The sequence below is a fragment of the Gouania willdenowi genome, chromosome 14 (genome assembly GCF_900634775.1).
Source record: "Gouania willdenowi chromosome 14, fGouWil2.1, whole genome shotgun sequence".
NCBI classification, from domain to species: domain Eukaryota; kingdom Metazoa; phylum Chordata; class Actinopteri; order Blenniiformes; family Gobiesocidae; genus Gouania; species Gouania willdenowi.
The window spans coordinates 24,740,257-24,748,199 of record NC_041057.1 but is presented as its reverse complement, the minus strand read 5'-3'; the positions used below and the strand labels follow the sequence as shown (position 1 = coordinate 24,748,199).

General features: G+C 43.4%; 1 pseudogene; it reads left to right on the top strand.

Moving 5' to 3' along the window:
* Positions 1–1,642: 1,642 nt before the first annotated feature.
* LOC114476075 (olfactory receptor 6N2-like) lies at positions 1,643–2,564 on the top strand (annotated as a pseudogene).
* Positions 2,565–7,943: the final 5,379 nt, after the last annotated feature.

Genomic DNA, 7,943 nt, shown 5'->3' with positions numbered 1-7,943 from the left:
GAAGCAAAGCTATTTATTTAATAAAGTAGTGGATGGACGGAAACCTAAACACACGGACCACCGCACGGATACATAGCTATTAGAAACAGAACAGACTTACTCCCAACCTGAACATGAGTTTGTTCGGGTAAATTATGCACAAATTATTAATGAGTAAAGTTTTCTAGCTAGCGATAAAAATGCAAACTGACGCATATCTCGGTCAAAATAAATGCTAACAACACCAAATCTGAGATCCTCAGTTGGCATGTGACTGTGAGGGTATGCGCCAAATTTGAATGATGTAAACCACTAGGGGGCGCTACAAATAACGAATATTTATATCTCTTAAATGGCATGACCAATTGTTACCAAAATTGGAGGGTATGATCTTGGGTCCCTCCTGAGGCGATATCTAAAATGTATTCACGATTGGTCAAAGTTGGCGTTGCTCATTACATCCAAACATATAAATAAACAAACATTTATTTCAGCTGAATTATTATGTTGAGGGCAGTGAAATTTACAGGGTAGATATAGAAGACCACACAGACCACCCATACCAAAAATTGCGCCACCTCGTGACCCTAACCCAGCAAATATCCTAAAATGTTTCTTTTTTTCCCATATAATTATTTTTAAAAGTGGAATTTGCCGTGTTAAATATGATAAATGAAGAAGAAGAAAAAAAACTACCTAAAACAGGAAATAACCTAAAATGTATCTTTTTTTTGTATATGTATTTTTAAAGGTGGAATTTGCCCTAAGTATGTTAAAATGAAAAAAAAAAAAAAACGGCAGTGACGGAACTGCGCATGCACACAGGAAGTGCCAGAACAATAGTCAGGATTGTCTGAGGTCCAGGTCTGGAACTATATACACTTTGATTAAAATATGGTGATATGGCAAGCATAACATTCTAGAAATACTTCTATTTAGTTTACCAAAATGAAAAGCTACATTTATTGAAAAGTAGGTCCTGAGATGATAGAGAAGCTAAGCTAAGCTAACGCTGACCTTATTAAAAAGCTAAAGCTAAACTAAAAGACAGAGGAATACACCTGGAAGAAAATAAATAAATACTTGAATTTGACCTGAGGTGAGCCAACTGTCAGTCAAACCTAACTTTTTAAATTCATCAACAGGTTCCACTTTGTTAATTTCTTGGTATGTTAGCTTTGAGACAAAGCAGCTTCCTTTGACTAAAAAAAACAACAAAGAGCCAGAAATGTTCTACTTGCATCAATGTTCTGTTTGATAAATTTCTCTGAGTGTGTATTAGTGTGTATTGTGTGGGCAATCAAATATATCATGACAATCAAAGAGGAGAAGGGGTTTACTTGGAGGTCGAAACAGATTTGTCACTTTATTTTGAAATGTGTAATGAGAGTTTAATGAGTTCCACAGAGAATGAAGCGACCTGATAAAAACAAGTTTGCACAAACTCCGAACAGCCTTACATCATCTGATTAGGGTCGAAGGCGTCCTACGTCATTGTTTTGTATCATTCGAACATGCATCTGCACCAAGTGCAATTTGAGGTCAGCTGTTTATCACCAAGAATGCTTTTATGGTATTATTTTTTACGTGTCATGCATCTTTCAACTTTGTAAGTCATGCATTTTCCTGATCTGTTTGGATTTCACTCCTTTTTCACACAGCAATGAATCCTGAACTAAATACAACATACATTACTCTTGATGGACTCCTGGCAGTGCAAAAATACAGACATGTTTATTTTTTCCCTTTATTGACTGTGTACATTTTAATCCTCTGCTGCAATCTTGTTATTGTCTTTCTTATTTGTAGACACAAAAACCTTCATGAGCCCATGTATGTCTTTAATTCTGCTCTGCTACTTAACGCTGCTTTTTTCGGCACCAATATTTACCCAAAGTTGCTGAGTGATATTTTGTCTGAAAAGCAGCTCATATCGTACTCAGCTTGCCTCTTTCAGTATTTTTTATTCTATTCTTTAGCTGGTTCGGAGTACCTGTTGCTGTCAGCTATGGCCTACGACAGGTACGTGTCTATATGTAGACCTCTACATTACCCAACAATCATGAGGAAAGCCACTGTGTGTGTTTTACTCTGCTTGCTTGGATTGTGCCTGCTTGCCTGCTTGGAGTGATAACAACACTGAGTTCTAAAATGAAAATCTGTAAATGGATTTTGAATGCCATTTTTTGTAAAAATTCTCATTATAATCTACACTGCGAGAGTTCTGATGTGCGGATTATTTTAGGTATTTTTGCAATGGTGATGATTGTTCTTTTCCCAGTGTTCTTCATACTTTTCACATACACCAGGATACTCATAATATCTTATCGAAGCGGCAGAGAAGTCAGGAAAAAAGCTGCGCACACATACCCCACCTGCTAGTGTTGGTCAGTTTCTCTCTTCTGTGCACATGCGATGTTGTTATAGTTCGACTCGGGACTGACCTTTCAAAGCTTGTACGGTTGTTGATGACTTTTCAAGCCATTTTGTATCATCCCCTCTTTAACCCAATAGTGTACGGGTTGAAGATGAAGGAAATATCCAAACACTTGAAAAGGTTGTTCTGCCAAGCCAAAGTATTTTAATGCATTTAAAACCTTTGTATTGCAGTAAGTTTGGTGGCAATAATCAACTCTAGATGCCCTGAATGTTGGGATGTATTGAAACAGTTATTGTGTCTATATGAGGTTAGGGTCTTTTTTATATTTACCATTTTGTTCAAACATATTTATATTCTTTTTGCACTTAATTCTATGTAAGATGCTGTCCATAGTTTGCCAAATGGACTCTTTATGAAATAAAGACGCTTTACAACCTCTTTGAAATGAAACATCTCGGCCCTACACTACAAAGCTGGATCTACAGATCCAGTCTGTCTGTTTGTTCACGGGTTTGACCAAACCAAACATTTACACTCCCAGAGCGGCTGTACAAAGACGTTAACTTTAGCCTGGGGTTTCCAACCTGGATCAGTGAGATGATAAAGGAGAAACCATGCAGAGCAGCCTACTTCACCATCAACAAACAGACTAATATTCTTAAAGAATATGAAGAATTAAACTCCATAATCTGTTGTCACAGCTAAACCCAGAAAAGAAGGATCACTGACAGAAAATTGCTGACTCTATTAATGCATAAACTTGTAACATTATACAATAATAATGCATTTGACAATAAATGGACAGCAATCTGATTAGTCAGATTTACTTTAATACTGAACAGATAATTCCACACCTTGATGACATGAGTAGTTGATGGTTACATTAATCCATGTTTCAGCAGTTTGAAGTCAAGCGCATTTAAGGATTTTAAGCATTGTACATTATATACAAGTATATGCATACAGTATATGCATAGACATTATATACGTCAATGGTCCCCAATCCTGGTCCTCAATGGCCACTATCCAGCATGTTTTAGATGTTTCCCTCTTCCAACACACCTGATTCAAGTGAATAACTCATCATCAAGCTCTGCAGAAGACTGATAATGATCCTGGCCATTTCAATCAGATGAGTTGGAAGAGGGAAACATCTAAAACATGTTGGATAGTGGCCCTTGAGGACCAGGATTAAGGACCCCTGATATACGTAGACACCTCATCGCCTGCTGCAGCCCAATAGAGCGGTGCATCTACAGGGTGTGGAAAACTGGGAGTAGGGAACAAAACCTGCAGGACACGAGGAAGTTGACGTAAGACAATGATCTAGCCATCACACTCTGTCCAAGAACTCAGCTAAATAGTGAGGGAAGCTTGATTGGGAATGGGCCACACCTGGGTGGAAAACATGAAGTCAGAACCCAAACACACTGACATCACCGGGAGGTGGAGACATGAGCAGGAATACCTGGAAACACAAAGACAAGAGCAGATAGAAAATCAGAATAAACTAAGACTTGGAATAACTAAAAGAACCACAAGGGCTAAACACAAACAAAACAAAACAGAACCTAACAGGGTGACCATTTTGGAACGCTGGCAATTTCTCCTACAGTGCATTACATCTATAGAGGAATGATGTGCTTACACAAGATATATATATATATATATATATATATATATATATATATATATATATATAGATAGATAGATAGATAGATAGATACACTTAAATAAAACAAAAGGAACCCAGAAAACGTTCAAACGTGGTCAGGTTTTTATTGATTACATTGCATACATTGCATTTGACAATTATTATTATATAGATGTACTACTACTGTATTATTGTTGTTATTGCTTTTCTTATAATTATCATTATATTCTCATATTATTGTATTGTTATTTTTATTAATATTTTAAATTATAGTTACTGGTATCCTCATTGTATCATTATTATTGTTATTATTATTATAAAAATTATTATTATTATTATTATAACCATTACTATTAGTATTATTACTATAATAACTGTCACTAATAATATCATATCCCTATCATCATCATCTTTATTATTATTGTAGCCAAAGAACTGAAACATTCAAGGAACAAGAACATAAACAATCAAACTATCTACAAGAGTATTTAGTATTTGACTCCTTGTCTCAGCCGAACAGTTTGCCCTGTCCTGTCAAGGTCATCTGTGTTGAAATGCTCACTGCAAAGCATGGACCTCTCAGTTGCCGTAAAAAATCTTCCCATTTCACTGCCTGTTCCCATTGTCTCCTTAAACCACTGTCTTTGGGAAACTTTAAACATGTGAGCAATGTAGCCAGTGATAAAGAATTGTCAACAACAAAAATAATCCCATCATTAATTAGGCCTATTATTAGCTTTATTAGATAGCTAAAACACGTTCATCATTTTTTTTTTATTACTATAGACTTATTTTGGTTCTTTTTTTCAGACATTAAATTCAAGAGTAGATGTTGCTCTTTACCTTTTTTAGCTTTACAGTTTCGGTGAAAAAGTAGTCGGCGGGGTCGCGGCGCACGTAGCGGGGCGGTCGGATCCGTTGGGCCCGGTGAATCTGACAGCTCCGCTGGGCGTGCCACACGTGCCGGCTCACATGCTGTCAGTGAAATGCTTCTGAGGAAGGCGAGAGACATCCCTGAAACTGTAAAGCTAAAAAATGTAAAGAGCAACATCTACTCTTAAATTTAATGTTTGAAAAAAGAACCAAAAAAGTCTATAGCTCTAATAGATGCTGTATTCTTTCTAACCCATCAATTACTGCAGTAAGTCTGTTCATAACATCAATGGTTCTGTCCGTCCTGTCTGCATTTATTTCACTATAGCTATAACAATCTGCTAACAATATATTATTTCTTACATGTCCATGCACCGCTGCCTCCACCAGCACCGTTCCAAGATGGCGTCGCTGTAGATGTGTCCCTCTACGGTCGATGTGGCATTTACGTATATAATGTCTATGCATATATGTACTCGGGGTTGAACAACTTCATAATTTGAAAAGTCGGCTTTATGTGCATACGAGTTGAGTCGACGTCAATTAGTCGATGATGTCACCAAGAGCCGAAGCCGATGCTCACGTGGTGGCGGCCAAGTGGCAGCCGAGTGCCGGCTTTGGTGGAGGAATCTAAAGCTACCGTAAAAAGAGCCCAAACACTCTGGCTCTGAGGAAGCCTTGGGGCTTAACAGTTACCGTTGACTCATGGTAGGCGTAGCAAGAGTGTTCCTGGGTTTACTTAGCTTCTATAGCCTGTCCCGTGTCCCAGGCATACCTGTCAAGTTTTGAATTTGAAAATAAGTTACATTTTCTGCCGCCCACTACGAGCCGTCCCACTCGCCCAACCATCCATCCATCCATCTTCTCCCGCTTAGCCGTTTCCGGGTCGCGGGGGCAGCATCCTCAGTAGGGAGGCCCAGACTTCCCTCTCCCCGGCCACTTCCTCCAGCTCTTCCGGGGGGACCCCGAGACATTCCCAGGCCAGCCGAGAGACATAGTCTCTCCAGCGTGTCCTGGGTCTTCCCCGGGGCCTCCTTCCGGAGGGACGTGCCCTGAACGCCTCACTAGGATGCCCCCTGAACGCCTCACTAGGGAGGCGTTCAGGGAGCATCCTAATTAGGTGCCCGAGCCACCTCATCTGGCTCTTCTCGATGCGGAGGAACAGCGACTCTACTTTGAGCCCCTCCCGAATGACTGAGCTTCTCACCCAATCTCTAAGGGAGAGCCCAGCCACCCTACGGAGGAAACTCATTTCGGCCGCATGTACCCGTGATCTTGTTCTTTCGGTCATGACCCAAAGTTCATGACCATAGGTGAGGGTTGGAACGTAGACCGACCTGTAAATCGAGAGCTTCGCTTTTTGGCTCAACTCCCTTTTTACAATGACGGACCGGTGCAGACTCCGCATCACTGCAGACGCCGCACCAATCCGCCTGTCGATCTCTCGCTCCATCCTTCCCTCACTCGTGAACAAGACCCCGAGGTACTTGAACTCCTCCACCTGGGGCAGAACCTCATCTCCAACCCGGAGAAGGCACTCCACCTTTTTCCGGTCGAGAACCATGGACTCGGATTTGGAGGTGCTGATTCTCATTCCGGCCGCTTCACACTCGGCTGCGAACCGATCCAGTGAGAGTTGAAGGTCACGGTATGTTGGAGCCAACAGGATCACATCATCTGCAAAAAGCAGTGATGCAATACTGAGGCCCCCGAACCGGACCCCCTCAACGCCCTGACTGCGCCTAGAAATTCTGTCCATAAAAGTTATGAACAGAATCGGTAACAAAGGGCAGCCCTGGCGGAGTCCAACCCTCACCGGAAACGATTTCGACTTACTGCCGGCAATGCGGACCAGACTCTGACTCCGGTCATACAGGGAACGAACAGCTCCTATCAGGAGGTTCGATACCCCATACTCCCGGAGGACACCCCACAGGAATCCCCGAGGGACACTGTCAAATGCCTTTTCCAGGTCCACAAAACACATGTGGACTGGTTGGGCAAATTCCCATGACCCCTCAAGGACCCTGCTGAGGGTGTAGAGCTGGTCCACAGTTCCACGGCCAGGACGAAAACCACATTGCTCCTCCTGAATCCGAGGTTCAACTATCCGGTGGACCCTCCTCTCCAGTACCCCTGAATAGACCTTACCGGGGAGGCTGAGGAGTGTGATCCCTCTATAATTGGAACACACCCTCCGGTCCCCCTTCTTAAAAAGGGGGACCACCACCCCGGTCTGCCAATCCAGAGGCACTGCCCCCGATGTCCACGCAATGTTGCAGACTCGTGTCAGCCATGACAGCCCCACAACATCTAGGGCCTTGAGGAACTCCGGGCGAATCTCATCCACCCCCGGAGCCCTGCCACCGAGGAGCTTTTTAACCACCTCGGCAACCTCAGCCCCAGAGATAGGAGAGCCCACTCTCGGGTCCCTGGGCCCTGCTTCCTGATTGGAAGGCGTGTCGGTGGGATTGAGGAGGTCTTCGAAGTATTCCCCCCACCGATCCACAACGTCTCGAGTCGAGGTCAGCGGCGCACCATCCGCACCATACATAGTGTTGACGGTGCACTGCTCCCCCCTCCTGAGACGCCAGATAGTGGTCCAGAATCTCTTCGAAGCCGTCCGGAAGTCGTTCTCCATGGCCTCACCAAACTCCTCCCATGTCCGGGCTTTTGCCTCGGCGACCGCCGTGGCTGCACTCCGCTTGGCCCGTCGGTACCTGTCTGCTGCCTCCGGAGTCCCACAGGCCAAAAAGGCCCGGTAGGACTCCTTCTTCAGCTTGACGGCATCCCTCACCCCCGGTGTCCACCAACGGGTTCGTGTATTGCCGCCACAACAGGCACCGACTACCTTGCGGCCACAGCACCGATCAGCCGCCTCAGCAATAGAGGCACGGAACATGGCCCACTCGGACTCAATGTCCCCCGCCTCCTCCGAGACATGGTTGAAGTTTTCCCGGAGTTTTCCTTCTGACGGGAGACTCTGCCAGGCGTTCCCAGCAGACCCTCACTATACGTTTGGGTCTGCCAGGTCTAACCGGCATCCTCCCCCGCCAT